Here is a 15,124-nt window from a genome sequence, read left to right as displayed (position 1 = left end):
AAACTCAGGACAATCACAGAAGGAGTGTTCTGAGTAATAAGGCTGATGCTCCCTTTCATATAATTAGCACAAGAAAAACCTGAGGTTTTGAGTGTAGCTCGGGGCTAATACAAAGTAAATAGGTTGTTTACTTGATTCAATCAAGAAACTACTTACTTTCCTGTGGAATTTGAAACCTCCTATTGCAAATTAAACAAGTGAATATGTCATAGAAAAAAATGTGGCTTACCATTTGGGAGTATAAATGTCCCCCAAATTGGTTAGTGAATAATAATCAATCACAATGATTTCATAAAAAGAAAGCAATGCTTTGAAGAATTTGTTTCCTAACCCTGGGATATAGTTCCCGTCTTAGTCCCTTCAGGCTGCTATAACAAAAATACCACAGAGTGAGTGGTTTAAACAACAAACATTTATTTCTCACAGTTCTGGAGGCTGGAAGTCCAAGATCAAGGCACAGATTCGGTGTCTGGTCAGTGCTCATTCCTGGTTCGTCGACGGCTGTCTTTTTGCTGTGTCCTCACATGGTGGAAGGGGCCAGGAAGCTCTCTGGGGCCTCTCTTATAGGGGCATTAATCCCATTCATGAGGACCCCACCTCTTGACCTAATCACCTCCCAAAGGCCCCACCTCCTAATACTACTGCATTGGGGGTTAGATTTCAACATATGAATTTGGGGGGACACAGACATTCTGACTATAGCAGTTCCCAAATGACTCTATGTTTCCTTGAGCTTTACCACATGTCAACTCAACTTAAGAGCTTCCCAACAGCTAGAGATCTCCCAAATAGAACTGCAACGGGCTTCCTCAGGCAGGAGGAAGGAGCTCCCCAATACAAAGGAGTACGAGGAGAAACTGAGGGAGCATGAGTTGGGGATGGTGGGACAGTATGGCTGTATCAACAGGGGCTGGAGCAGATGACTCCTGAGATCCATTCCCATCCTGCTGGTGTGAGTCTCTCACTAGGGGGCACGCTCAAGCCAACTGCCAGCCCCCGCCTCTCCTCACTTCTTCCCCAACTGCCTCCAAAGTGTCCTAATCACTGATAAGATTTAGTACTGTGACAAACAGGTGGTAGGTTGGAAACCAAAGATCCATCTGATACTTTGCTTTGAGGCAGGCACACAGAAATATCTTTCCTTATCCCAAAATGGCACATTAATTTGTTTTATTTACCACAGGCTTGCTGCTCTTGGATGTCAGTCTCTGGAAAATCATAACAGTTGTGGGAGATCAAAATTTGGCCACCTTGAAATATGTCTCTTTACCTTGATTATTTTCTCTGACAGACAATTGACCTCCCCCACTAAATGCCTAAAGGAATTTAACTCTGGGTATGGACAGATTGGCAGGGTCCTCACTAAGCCCATTCTTTTCAAAGTTCTGTTTACCAAATATTTACATTTGTAAATGTATCTCCCTCTGTGTAGTGGGAAGAGGGGGAGATGACCTTATCTGTGAAAACTCTTATCAGGATGGAAGACGAGGACTAAAATCTACATACTCTTGATTGCTATAATTCCTGTCTCTCCGGCCACATTCTCTTTAGGTGGCCCTGCAAAGCATTGTCTGACAAACATTTACATTTCCCTCTTCATGTGAATTGTCTTCTTCCCCTCTGAAATCCCAAAACACCACCCACTCCCAACATCCTCTTTTGTCTTTAGCTGAAGATAGTATTTAAGACGAGAATCTCTGCTATTGTGTTGAGAAACTCAGTTTTCTTGGTTTCTCCCATGTATACGTGTTAGTAAACTTGGTACTATTTCCTCCTGCTAACCTGTCTTGTTAATTATTTGGCCAGCCAGAAGAACCTTAAGGGAAAGGGCAGAGGGGGTTTCTCCCTCTTCCCTGACACAGTGATTCCTCACACACCAGACATTGTGAGAGACTCTGCAGCATCTCACTGATATGTAAAAATGTTCCATGAAGTAGGTACGCTTATCATCAACCTTCCAACTTCACAGATGAACAAACAGCAACTTTGAGAAATTAAGTCATTCATCCAAAGCTACATAGCTAATTAGTAACCAAACTGAAACTTGAACCCAACCAGGTCAACTCAAAAGGCCACACCAGTGTACCCTCAAACTGGAGCATGTTGATTGTACTGGTCCAAGGACCACACTTGGAGTGCAGGCACTGCTCTATTCTGCCACCTGATAGAGTTGTTGCTAGTATTCAGCACCTGCCACAAGGCAGGCATTGCACAAGATGCTCTATAGACTTCACACATTTAATTCCCACAACCATCCTATGAGGTAGATATTACCATAACTCCCACATTACTGGAGAGAAAATTGAGCATAGAGAGCGAAAGTGCTTACCCAGAGCAAGACAGATCTAAGAGGCAGAGGCAGGATCCACACCCAGACCTGGCCAACCCCAAACTGTTCTCTTTACCCTTCACTGGGTTTCCCTGATCTACTCATCCCCATAGGAACTGCAAGGCATGCTTATAGTGCAGTAGTTCACAGAGCAAGAAATGAAATATTCCCCAAGAAAATTAGGAGGGCACTGCCAGTAACGACTACAGAAGAAATATTGCTATGAACTGTGGTGCAATCCTGTGCTTTTGATAATTCTCTCAAGAGAAGATGCATTGTGTTAGTTTATCATTTTAAATAAATCCTCAACAAGCTATTTACCTGTCAGTCTGTATCTGTGGAGGCTGTTTTTGTAACATCAGATAAATGAGCAATTAGAGACTTTAAAAGGCTCTTAAATGTGGTGGAGCTTGTAAACCTAACTCCCAGGGATGGTAAATGTCACATCAAATGTCTTCGCTACACAGTCCCTGTCTACTCTTTGTTTCAACAGCTGTGCTATGGCACTCCTATCCTGGTCTGAGGACACTTGCCTTCCAGCTGGATGTAATGGGAAAACTGGGGAGCTGGGACATAGGTCACTTGGATTCTAGATCTGGCTGTCCTTGGATGACCTTGACCAAGTCAACATTTCTCTCAGTTATTTGTTAATAAAATGAGAGAGTTGAAACTAGAATATTGTTAAGAGCTCTCGAAGCTCCAACATTCTATAGGTTCATGAATCTATGACCTCGACTATGCGTAGCTTCATTCTTTACAATGTCCTAGGTACGATCCTAAACAAGGGCAAGTTTAGCCCTCAATAAATATTAGTTATCATTGTCATCATCATTATTATTTGATGAAGTCAGAAAGTCTATATATAGCAAAAAAAGCAGAACCAGCGGCTGGCCCGGTGGCATAGTGGTTAAGTTCGTGTGCTCTGCTTCGGCGGCCCGGGGTTCGTGGGTTCAGATCCCAGATATGGACCTACACGTCACTCACCAACCATGCTGTGGTGGCGTCCCACATACAAAATAGACGAAGATTGGCACGGATATTAGCTCAGGGCGAATCTTCCTCAAGCAAAAAGAGGAAGATTGGCAACAGATGTTAGCTCAGGGCCAATCTTCCCTACCAAAAAAAAAAAAGCAAAATCAGGCATCTAAAATTCCATCATTAGAGAATTATTTCTTTGGTTTGGAGGATTTTAAAATGTCTCAGAAGGAGGGCTGCTTTAAGACAACGTATCGTTTTTAAGAAGCAGAAATCTTTTTTGAAATAAAACTCTTCAGTGAGCCCCTATATACAAACCATGGACAAGGAGTTTTTCTGGCTGAAGTGGGGAATGGAGCAGGGTTAGGGGGATGGGCAGGGATACTTGGAGTCCCTCCACTTAGCTTTTCCTTCTCTCTCACATAGACCCCAAGGCATTGCCTCAAAAACCTAGGATTCCTCAGAAGACCATTCAAAACTCATTTCTTTAAGCCAATACCAGCTCACACTCCTTAAGGACTAAAGAGCCAGTAGAGATTAAGAGGAGTGATTGGGAACGGAGAACTGTGGGGTGGGCAGAGGAGGCCACACTCAAGGATGAAAGGGAGAGGGAAGAAATTAACCTTTACTGAGGGCCTTCTGTCCACCACGTATTTTGCTAGATTCTTTCAATAGGCAACAAGGGAAAGTATTTAAATCATACATATTTACAGAAGCCCAGTACCCATGTCATGGTTTTCTAAAGCCAATCCCTCTACTTGTGCACCAGATCCCATCCCCACTTCTCTCCTCAGGACATTGCTCCAACAATTCTCTCCTCTCTCCTATCTCAGTCATCTCCCACCTGGATCACAGCCATGGCTTTCTAACTGCTTCCCCACTCATCTGAAGTGTGCTGTCAATATAGCCACTGTGCCCAGAACCTGCAATAGTTTCTCATTATGCTCAGAGTAAAAGCCTTCACCAGCCTCCAGGGCCACATGATCTGGGCCTGATCCCCTCTGACCTCACCTCTTGATCACTCTCTCTCACCCTCTGCTGCAGCCACACTGACTTCCTGCTGTTCCTGGAAAATTCCAAGCACACTCCTGCCATGGTGCCTTTGCACTGGCTGTCCCCTCTACCTGGAACACTCTTCTCTGGATATCCACATGGCCCACTCCCTACCTCCTTCAAGCCTTCTCTCCAAAGTCTCCTTCTCAACAAGTTTCCCTATTTAACAATGCAGCCCACCCACCCACTTGGGCACTTCGATCTCCTTTCCTGTTATGTAAAGTCATATGTTGAAGTTCCAACTCCCAGTAGCCCCAAATGTAACCTCATTTGGAAATAGGGTCATTGCCGATGTAATTAGAGATCATACTGGACTAGGGTGGGCCCCTAATCCAATATGAAAAGTGTCCTTTTTAAAAGGGAAAATTTGGACACTGAGACAGACATGCACAGAGGGAGAACGCCACGTGAAGACTGAAGCTATGCTGCCACAGCCGGGCAACCACCAGAAGCTAGGAGAGGTGCCTGGAACAGATCCTTCCCTAGAGCCTTCAGAGGGAACACAGACTTGCCGACACCCTAATCTCGGACCTCTGGCCTCCAGAACTGTGAGACAATAAATTTCTGTTTATGTCACCCAGTGGTAGTTTGTGGTAGTTTGTTAGGGCTATAATTTGTTACATAGCCCTAGCAAACGAATACACTTCTGCTTTGCTGTTCTTTTTTTCCATGGAACTTCTAATGTATCACATAATTTACACATTTATTCATTTTAATGTCTCTTGTCTATCTTCTCCTTCTAGATTATAACCTCTGAAGGGGCAGAGATCTTGGTCTATTTTGTTCCCTGAAGTATAACATAGTAGGCATTAAGTGAATGCTTTCAAATGAATGAATAAATAAATAAATTTACCTCCTTTCTTCTGTGTTCTCAAAAAAAAAATCATAAAATTCTACCTTCCTCTTTTGTGCCTTAGCTCTCAGACTTTTTTCCATGACTGAAGACCCTCTCCCACCTCACCAGCTCTCATTGCCCATCTTCCCACGCCTGGAGACGATAACAGCGTGTTGGTTTGGGTCTTATAGCAGAGGCACGTGGCCCAAGAGGGTGCATCTACATTCATGTTTGCATATACGTAATCCCCATGGTAGCCCTGTGAAGCAGACATTGTAATCCCATTTTATGGAGGAGGAAACTGAGGTTCATAAAAGTTAAGCAATATGCCCTTAGCATCCTGTGCATAAAACACATACTCATGTTGACCTTTCTCCTTCCCTCATTAGCATACAGCTTCCAAGGGGCAGGAGCAGCCTCTGCACCTCTGTATCTCCAGCTCCCAGGCCAGGCCAGGCACAGAGTGGGTGCTCCACGAACGCTGGTGGACTCTCCAACATGACACCACTGGTAAGAGGCAGAGTTGGACTGGAACACAGCCTGACTCCACGGCCCACGCTCTCGCCATATAGCCCACCCTCCCAGCAGAACATGGGCCACATCATAGCTTCCTCTTATTTTTACCAGAGCATTTCAGCAGCCTCTTCTCCCCTCCATCCACCCAAAACACCGTCCCCTCCCCCGACGCCAAGTAACCCACGTTAACACCCCACTGGACCCCTCCCATATACACATACACAAATATGCACATGTAGAGTTTTTGTCTTTATTTGTAAACAAATTAGATCTCACACATTCATGTGTGCATCTTGCTTTTCTCATTCAGCAATATTCCTGAAAACTCCTCCAGGTGAACAGGTTTGCCTCTAAATTATTCTTCTTAATGACTTCATGGTATCACAATTTATTCAACCATATGTCATTGTTGGGTATTCAGTTTATTGCCAGGATTTTTTTTCTTTTTGTTAGTTTTGCTCCATTAAACATCCTTACATGGATAACGTCTATGGATAGATTTCCAGGAGTGAGATTATTATATTAAAAAGTAAATGTGTGTATGTTTCTATTTGCTACAATGGAAACCTTCAAACCTATAAATGTACACGAAATAATATAACCAACCCCCATAAACCTATTGCCCACCTTCAAAACTTGTTAACTCATGCCCAATCTGGTCTCATGCAATCCCTTACCCACTTCCTCACAGTCTAGATTATTTGGTGGGGGGAAAAAACAGATATATCATCACTTAATGTATAAATATTTCGGTCTGTATCTCTAAAAGTTGAGGACCCTTTGGATTAACATAACCACAATATCATTATCAAAGCTAAAATATTGATAATCATTTCCTCCTATCTTCCAGTCTTTGAGCTGTGTTCAAATTCCCTCAGTTGAGTCATAAATAATAAATATTATTACAGTTTGCTCATATCAGGATCTTAATAAGGCTCAAGACTTATAATTGGTTAATGTGTCTCTTGTCTCCTAGGACTCTTTTAATTTATAAATTTCCCCTTTCACATCTGTGCGTATGTGTGTGGGTGTGTCTCCCTTGCAATATCTTTGTTGAAGACACAGGTCATTTGTCCCGTACAGTTTTCCACAATCTGCATTTTGCAAATTGCCTCACCATGATATCATCTGTCCCCAACAATTGGTACTTAGATCCAGAAGTTTGATAAGATTGAGGTTAGAACATTTTGCCGGAGTACTTTATGGGTAGTGTTCTGCATTCCAGTGGGCACACAATGTCTGGCTGTCTCTCTCTTGTGCTATTAGCAGCCATGACGATATTGTCTAGATTCATCTTTTCAGTAGGAGTTGCAAGGAAGATATCTTAATTCCATCATTCTTCATTTATTAGCTGGGATACTTATATAAAGAGAAAATTCCCCTTATCAACTCATTCACTATCCTGAGGCACAGTTCATATAACAAAGTCTAGATAAATTATTCTTTCCCTTTATTTACCAGGTTTTGAAATAATGAGTCAGTTTCCTGGTATCCTCTAAATGAGAGTTGTTGAGATTTTTGTTTCGTTTCATGAATATCTTTATGAACTTGTAGGTTTTTTGTTTTGTTTTGTTTTTTTTCTGAGGAGGATCAGCCCTGAGCTAACATCTGCCAATCCTTTTTGCTGAGGAAGATTGGCCCTGGGCTAACATCCATGCCCATCTTCCTCCACTTTATATGGGACGCCACAGCATGGCTTGACAAGCGGTGCGTCGGTGCACGCCCAGGATCCGAACCTGCGAACCCCGGGCCGCCGCAGCAGAGCGCGCGCACTTAACCGCTTGCGCCACTGGACCGGCCCCTGAACTTGTAGGTTTTTAAATGTGAATAAAGGGTTAACAAATATTCTCTTTCTCTATGGAAAAATGACCTTGGGTTAACTTTCCAGCTCTGTTCCCCTGGAAACCTAATAAAGGTGAATGTCATCTGTGTTACCAGGCAGCATTGCTCATGGTAAAATGACCTCTAATTAGTACACCTGGCATGGGAGGACTGTGAAAACTATAAACACCTAGTGGGAATCCGTAGTTTGAGCTGCTCTGAATGCAGTGCCTTCTTGTAACTGGGCATGTCCCTTGCTAAGACTTCTGGGAGCTATTCCCATGGGAGGATATAAAACATATTTTCTCATATGGGCAATGGGGCTTATGCCAGAATGGCTCCCACATCCATGCACACGGGCCGGGTTCCCCAAGAAACAGACTATGAGATGGAGATTCATGCACAAGGGGTTTACTGTGGAGGGCAGTTGGGGAGTGAGGGAAACAGGACTGTGCAGAGGAAAAGCTAAACTACAATGTAGTTGCAACTGTAAACCTCAGCCAATCCAATAGGACTCCCTCAGTGGCTGGGATAGCCCTGTAAAGTTGTCTCAATTTAGGCACGGCTGCTCCCTGAATCGGGACACAATCTTAGGCAAGGCAGCTCCCTTCCACTGAAATCAATTCCCAGAGAAAGAGTCAGGTGTGAGCTGGGAGCAGACAACTGGAGGAACGAGCATCTCAGTATTAACAGGGATACCTGGGCAGTGTACCCCAGCACCACTGTACCCACTCATGTGGTCTCATTCCTTCACACCTGACCCTGCCCTGCCTGCTCGCTGTGCTTCCTGTCCTAGGTCCTCTAGCAAAGCTGAGTGCACTGGTGCCGGAGGGCGCCTGTTCAGTTTTGTAAAATGTAGATCGAAACCCACCTTTATCTTGTACACTTCCTGCCCCAGTCCTGGAATCACTCGTTTTTCCAAAGAGCCCTGGTCTCTTTAGTGATATTCAGAGACCACAGTCTGGGAGACACAGGGCCTCATTACTACTGGATAAGTCATAGTTTCTGGGCCTTTTCAGCAGCCAGAGTTAAGAAACACTATTTTTTCAGATAAAATAAATATATCATGAGTTGATATTGACATTTCCAATACAAATTCGGGACTACAGGATTTTATTAATTTCAGCAGTCGTCCACTTGTATGTCTTTTCTCCCATGCCAAAGATTTTGATTCTCTATGACATCAACATAATTCCTCATTTGCTTTATTGTACAATAATATATGCACAACACTTTCAGAATAACAATATCAATATGATTACTGAAGGAACTTAAGATTTCTCTTTGCTTTTCTGTTTTGTTTGTTTGTCCTTAGGGATAAACCTCATTGGGGATGTGCAATCAAATTACTGCGTTTTAAACTAACTTAAAACAAATTACTCTTTGTCTGGTTATGCTACCAACTCAATTCACAGGTTCATTTGTTTCATTTTGCTTTAATTTTTAGGGTGGCTCTTTTTAGTTTAGTACTGTTTTATAATTACGTAAAATATTTAAGTGGTTTCAAAATCAATTCTATAAATTAAGATTTATAGTCCTCTCAACCTTGTTTCTGCACTCTCTCATAAATCTAAGTTTTTGATTTATCCTTCTATTTCATATGAAAAGACCAACCAATGACTTAAGACCTTTTCTGAGGCAAATGGTAGCATATGACATGCGCATTTCTACTCCTGGCTTTGTGCATTCAATAGTACATTTTAGAAATCATTTTGAAACAGTCAACAGAGGGCTTTCTCATTCTTTCCTATAACTGCACTAGACAGCATTGTGTGGATGTACTTTATTTGATCAGTTCCCTATTGATAGATATTGGATTATTTCTAGTTTTGTGCTATTACAAATAGTGCCTTGAAAAATAACCTCATGAACCAGTCTTTTTGTATTTTTGTCAGTATATCTTCAGGAGAGATTCTTAGAATTGGAATGGTTGAGTCAACAAGCATATGTAATTTTGAGAGTTATAGTGTTCATAGTGTTTATGCCATTTATAACATTCTCACCAATACTATATGAGGACCACAGTCCCCCTAGAGCTTTGCCAACAGAGTCTGTTCTCAATTTTTTGGAATTTTGGTAATCTTATGGGTGAAAAATGGTATCTCAGTACTGTAGGTTTATTTTGCATTTCATTTATTATGAGCAAAGGGGAGCAACTTTACGTATGAGTAAAGGCTATTAACTTTTTTTCTGTAAAGTTCATATTTTTACTCATTTTTCTGTAGCAAACTTGATCTTTTTCATCTAAAATTTTTAGAAGCTCTTTAGATGTTAAGGACATCAAATCTTTGCCTATGAATAGGTTATACATTTTTTCCAATTTGTCACTGATCTTTCTACTTTGTTAATGGTTGGGGCTTTGGTATTTTTGTGGGGTTTTTGTTTTGTTTTTTGTTGTGTTTTTTTGTTCAGTCTTTTAAAATATTTTTATTTATGTAATCAAATTTATCAATCTTTATCCTTTATTGCTTTTGCGTTTTGTCATAATTAGGAAGGTCTTCCCTATTCTGAGGTTATAAAGCAATTGACCTATGTTTTCTTATATTACTTGTATGATTTCACCTTTTACCACATTTAAATCTCTGATCTACTCAGAATTTAGCCTGGTGTAAGGAATGGGTCCAATTTTAGTTTTTTATACTCGACTATCTAGTCCTCCTTACACCATTATTAAACACCTTGTCTTTTCCCCCACTGCTTTGAGATGCCGCCTTTATATACGTATTAAATTTCCGTATGCAATTTGGTCTATTTGGATTTTTCTATTCTCTTTCAGTGGTCTGTCTACTCCTTCACCAACACCAATACTGTTTTAATTACAGAAGCATTATAATGTTTTTTAATATTTGTTACAACTAGACCTCTTTATTCCTTTTCTTCATAGGAGTTTTCCTGGCTATTCTTGCTTATTTGTTCTTCCAAATAAACATTATAATCAACATTCCTAGCTTCAGAAAAAAATTCTGATCATATTTGTAATTGGAATTGCATTGAATTTGTTAATTTAGGGAAACTGACATCTGTATGTTGAGTTTTCCTATCCAGGGATATGATACATATTTCCATTTGCACAAGTCTATTATTGAGGCTTTCAAGGGTATGTTATAGCTTTCTTTATATAGGTTTTGAACTTTTCTGGTCAAGTTTACAACTAGGTTTTTTCATTGTTTTTTGTTTCTGTATTGTTTGTGAATGTAAATTGGGTCTTCTTTTCTTGTAGATCTTCTGGGGGATTTTTTGCATATGTGAAAGTCATTGATTTTTGTATGTTGATTTTGTTTTTTCCCAGCTTTATCGGGGTATAATTTACAAGTAAAATTGTATGTAGTTACAGTGTACAACGTGATGACGATCTACATATACATCGTGAAAGATTACCACAATCAAGTTAATTAATACATCCACAACCTTCAGTGTGACGAGAATGCTTAAGATCTACTTAGCAAATTTCAAGTATTCAACACAATATTATTAACTATAGTCACCATGCTGTACAGTAGATCATCAGAATTAACACATCTTTTTTTTTTTTTTTTGGTGAGAAAGATTAGCCCTGAGCTAACATCTGTTGCCAAGCCTCTTTCTGCTGAGGAAGATTGGCCCTGGGCTAACATCCGTGCCCATCTTCCTCTACTGTATATGTGGGATGCCACCACAGCATGGCTTCATAAGTGGTACGTTGGTCCATGCCCGGGATCCAAACCTGCGAACCCCGGACCCCGAGGTGGAGCCTGAGAACATAACCACTACACCACCAGGCTGGCCCCAGAATTTACACACCTTATAAATGAAAAGTTGTACTCCCTGACCAACATCTGTCCATATCCCCACCCTTGCCCCTGCCCCTGGAAACCACCCTTCTACTTTTTTTCTATGAGTTCAACCTTTTTCTTTTTTTTTTTTTAGATTCCACATACAAGAGAGATCATACAGTAAGTAAGTGATTATATAAGAGAGATCATATAGTCTTTCTCTGTCTGACTTATTTCGCTTAGCATAATGTCCTCCAGGTTCATCTATGCTGTCACAAATAGCTGGATTTCCTTTTTTTAATGGCTAACATTCCATTGTGTGTGTATACACAGACACACACACACACACACACACACACACATATATACCACGTTCTCTTTATCCATTCATCTGTCAATGGATTCTTAAGTTGTTTCCATATCTTGACTATTGCGAATAATGCTGCAATGAACATGGGAGTACAGATATCTCTTTAAGATACTGATTTCATTTCCTTCATCTATATATCCAGAAATGGGATATATGTGATAGTTTCTGGATCATATGGTAGTTCTAGTTTTAGTTTTTTGGGGAACCTCCGTACTGTTTTCCATAGTGGCTGTATGACTTTACCTTCCCACCCACAGAGTACAAGGGCTCTCTTTTCTCCTCATTCTCACCAACGTTTGTTATCTTCCTGCTTTTTTGATGATAGCCATCCTAACCGATGTGAGGTGATAGTTCATTGTGGATTTGATTTGCATTTCTCTGATGATTAGTGATGTTTCACACCTTTTTATGTACCTATTGGCCATTTGTATTTCTTCTCTGGAAAAATGTCTGTTCAGGTCTTTTGCCAATTTTTAAGTTGGATTATCTTTCTTTTTTGCTCTTAAGTTGTATGAGCTCTTCATATATTTTAGAAATTAACCCCTTATCAGATATATGGTTTGCAAATGTTTTCACCCATTCCATAGGTTGCCTCTTCACCCTACTGATTGTTTCCTTTGCTGTGCAGAAGCTTTTTAGTTTGGTGTAGACTCACTTGTCTATTTTGCTTTTGTTGCCTGTGCTTTTGGTGTCATATTCAAAATACCATTCATGATAACATGAAGTCATATATATAAAAAATTCCTTAAAAATCAACAAAAAAAGATTAGAGCTAATAATGAGTTCATCAAAGTTGCAGGATACAAGACCAACATTGAAAAATCAGCTTATTTCTCTACACTAACAATGAACAATCCAAAAATAAAATTAAGAAAACAATTTCATTTACAGTAGTATCAAAAGAATAATATACTTAGGAATTAATTTAACCATAGAAGTACAAGACTTGTACACTGAAAATTAAAAAACATTGTTGACAGGGAGTCAGGAGGATCAGAGTCAGAGGAGATGTGATAAAGGAAGAGGTGTGAAGAGGTCAGAGAGAGAGAGATCTGAACATGCTAGGATGCTGGTTTTGAAGATGGAGGAAGGCGGCCGCAAGCCAAGGAATGCAGGTGGGCTCCAGAAGCTGGAAAAGGCAAAGATTTTCTCCTAGAGCCTTCAGAAGGAATACAACCCTGCTGACATCTTGATTTTAGCCCAATGAGACCTATTTTGGACTTCTGATCTCCAGAACTATAAGATAATAAATAGTATTGGATTAAGCCAAAAACAAAAACCAAAAAAGAAAATCGTTGTTGACAGAAAGTAAAGAAGTCCTATATAAATGGAAGGACATCTTGTGTTCATGGATTGAAAAACTTAATATAGCTAAGATGACAATCCTCCTCAAATTGATCTATAGATTAAATGCAATCCCTATCAAGATTCTAATGGACTTCTGTGCCAAAATGGAAGAGCTGATCCTAAAGTTTATATTGAAATACAAGGGAATCAGAATATCCAAGACAATCTTTAAAGGAAGAACAAAAGTAGAGAATTCACACTTCCCAATTTCAAAACTTACTACAAACCTGCAGTAATCAGAACAGTGTGGTTAGTGTAAAAATAGACGTATAGATCAAAGGACTAGAATAGAGAGTCCAGTAATAAACCACATATATGGACATTCAAATGTCAAATACAAAAATTAATTCAAAATGGATCAAAGACCTAAGAGTAAGAGCTCAAATACAAAGCTATTAGGAGAAAACATAGGTGTAAATCTCTAAAATCTTGGAATTGGCAAAGGTTTCTTAAATAACACCAGAAGAGCAAGCAACAACAACAAAAATACAGGTAAATTAGACTTCATCAAAATTAAAACTTTTGTGCTTCAAAGGACACTATCAAAAAAGTGAAAAGACAAACAACAGAATGGAAAAAATATTTGCAAATCATATATCTGATAAGGGTATAGTACCTATATTATACAAAGAACTCTTACAACTCAACGATAAAAAGGACAATTCAATTTTAAAATGGGACTTGAACAGACATTTCTCCAAAAAAGATATCCAAATGTCCAATAAGCATATGAAAAAGTTCGCAACATCATTAGCCATCAAGGAAATTCAAATCTAAACCACAATGAGATCCCACTTTATACCCACTATAATGGTTATAATAATAATAATTTTAAAAGAACAATAACAAGTTTTGGTGAGGATCTGGAGAAATTATAACCTCATACATTGCTGGTGGGAATGCAAAAATGCAAAATGATGCAGCTGTTTTGGAAACAGCTTGGCATTGCCTCAAAAAGTTAAACATAGAGTTAGCATATGACCCAGAAATTCTACTCCTAGGTATATAGTCAAGAGAACTGAAAACATATGTTCAAACAAAAACTTGCACACAAATGTTCACAGCAACGTTATTACTAATAGCCAAAAAGTGGAAACAACCAAAATGCCCATCAACTGATAATGAATAAACAAAATGTGGTACAGCCATATAATATACAATATACAATATATACAATGTGACCTTTTGTATCTGGCTTCTTCCACTTAGCATAATGTTTTCAATTTTCATCCATGTTTTAGCATGTATCAATATTACAGAAAGTAGATTAATGGTCGCCAGGGGCTGCAGGGAGAGGGCATAGGCAATGACTGCTAATGAGTACACAGTATCGTTTTGGGGTGATAAAAATGTTCTGGATTTAGATAGTGGTGATAGTTGCACAGTCTTGAGAGTATACTAAAAACCATTAAATTGTTGACTTTAAAGTGGTGAGTTTAATGGTAAATAAATTATATTTCAATAAGGATTTAAAAAGAAACGAAAGGAAAAAAAAACAAGAGAAAGCCTTGCACAGACCAATGATGAAAATGTACTAGAAATTCAGGAGTGAAACAAACCTCTGTACCTGGCAGGTAGAAAGGAATATTGATAAAATTGAGTTCACAAAACTCATAGGGAAAAAATGTCTTTCATACATTATTGATGTCACTATAAACTGGCACACACATTTAAGTAAGCAATTTAGTAGTATCTATCAAAAAAATAAAGCACATACCCTATGATCCAGGATTTTCATTTGTAGGAATCTAAGATCAATGTGTGGCTAACACTGTTGGTACTCAGTGAACATTCCTGTTATAAAGGTGAGAATCATAGGGAGAGATAATAAATTATGCAATAAACTACTGCAGCCAAATTCAGCTCTCATTTCTGCTTCTTTTTGGAAAAATAATAAGAGTGTTTACACCAGAGTGTTTATACCAAATGACCATGAAATTTCTGCTCTTTAATTTTATTTATTTATTTTTCCCCCCAAAGCGCCAGTAGATAGTTGTACATCATAGTTTCACATCCTTCTAATTGCTGTACGTGGGACGCGGCCTCAGCATGACCTGACAAGCAGTGTGTCGGTGCGCGCCCGGGATCCCGGGATCCGAACCCGGGCCACCAGCAGCGGAGCGCGC

This window comes from Diceros bicornis, chromosome 2 (genome assembly GCF_020826845.1).
Source record: "Diceros bicornis minor isolate mBicDic1 chromosome 2, mDicBic1.mat.cur, whole genome shotgun sequence".
Lineage (NCBI taxonomy): Eukaryota > Metazoa > Chordata > Mammalia > Perissodactyla > Rhinocerotidae > Diceros > Diceros bicornis.
Note: the sequence above shows the minus strand (reverse complement) of the source record.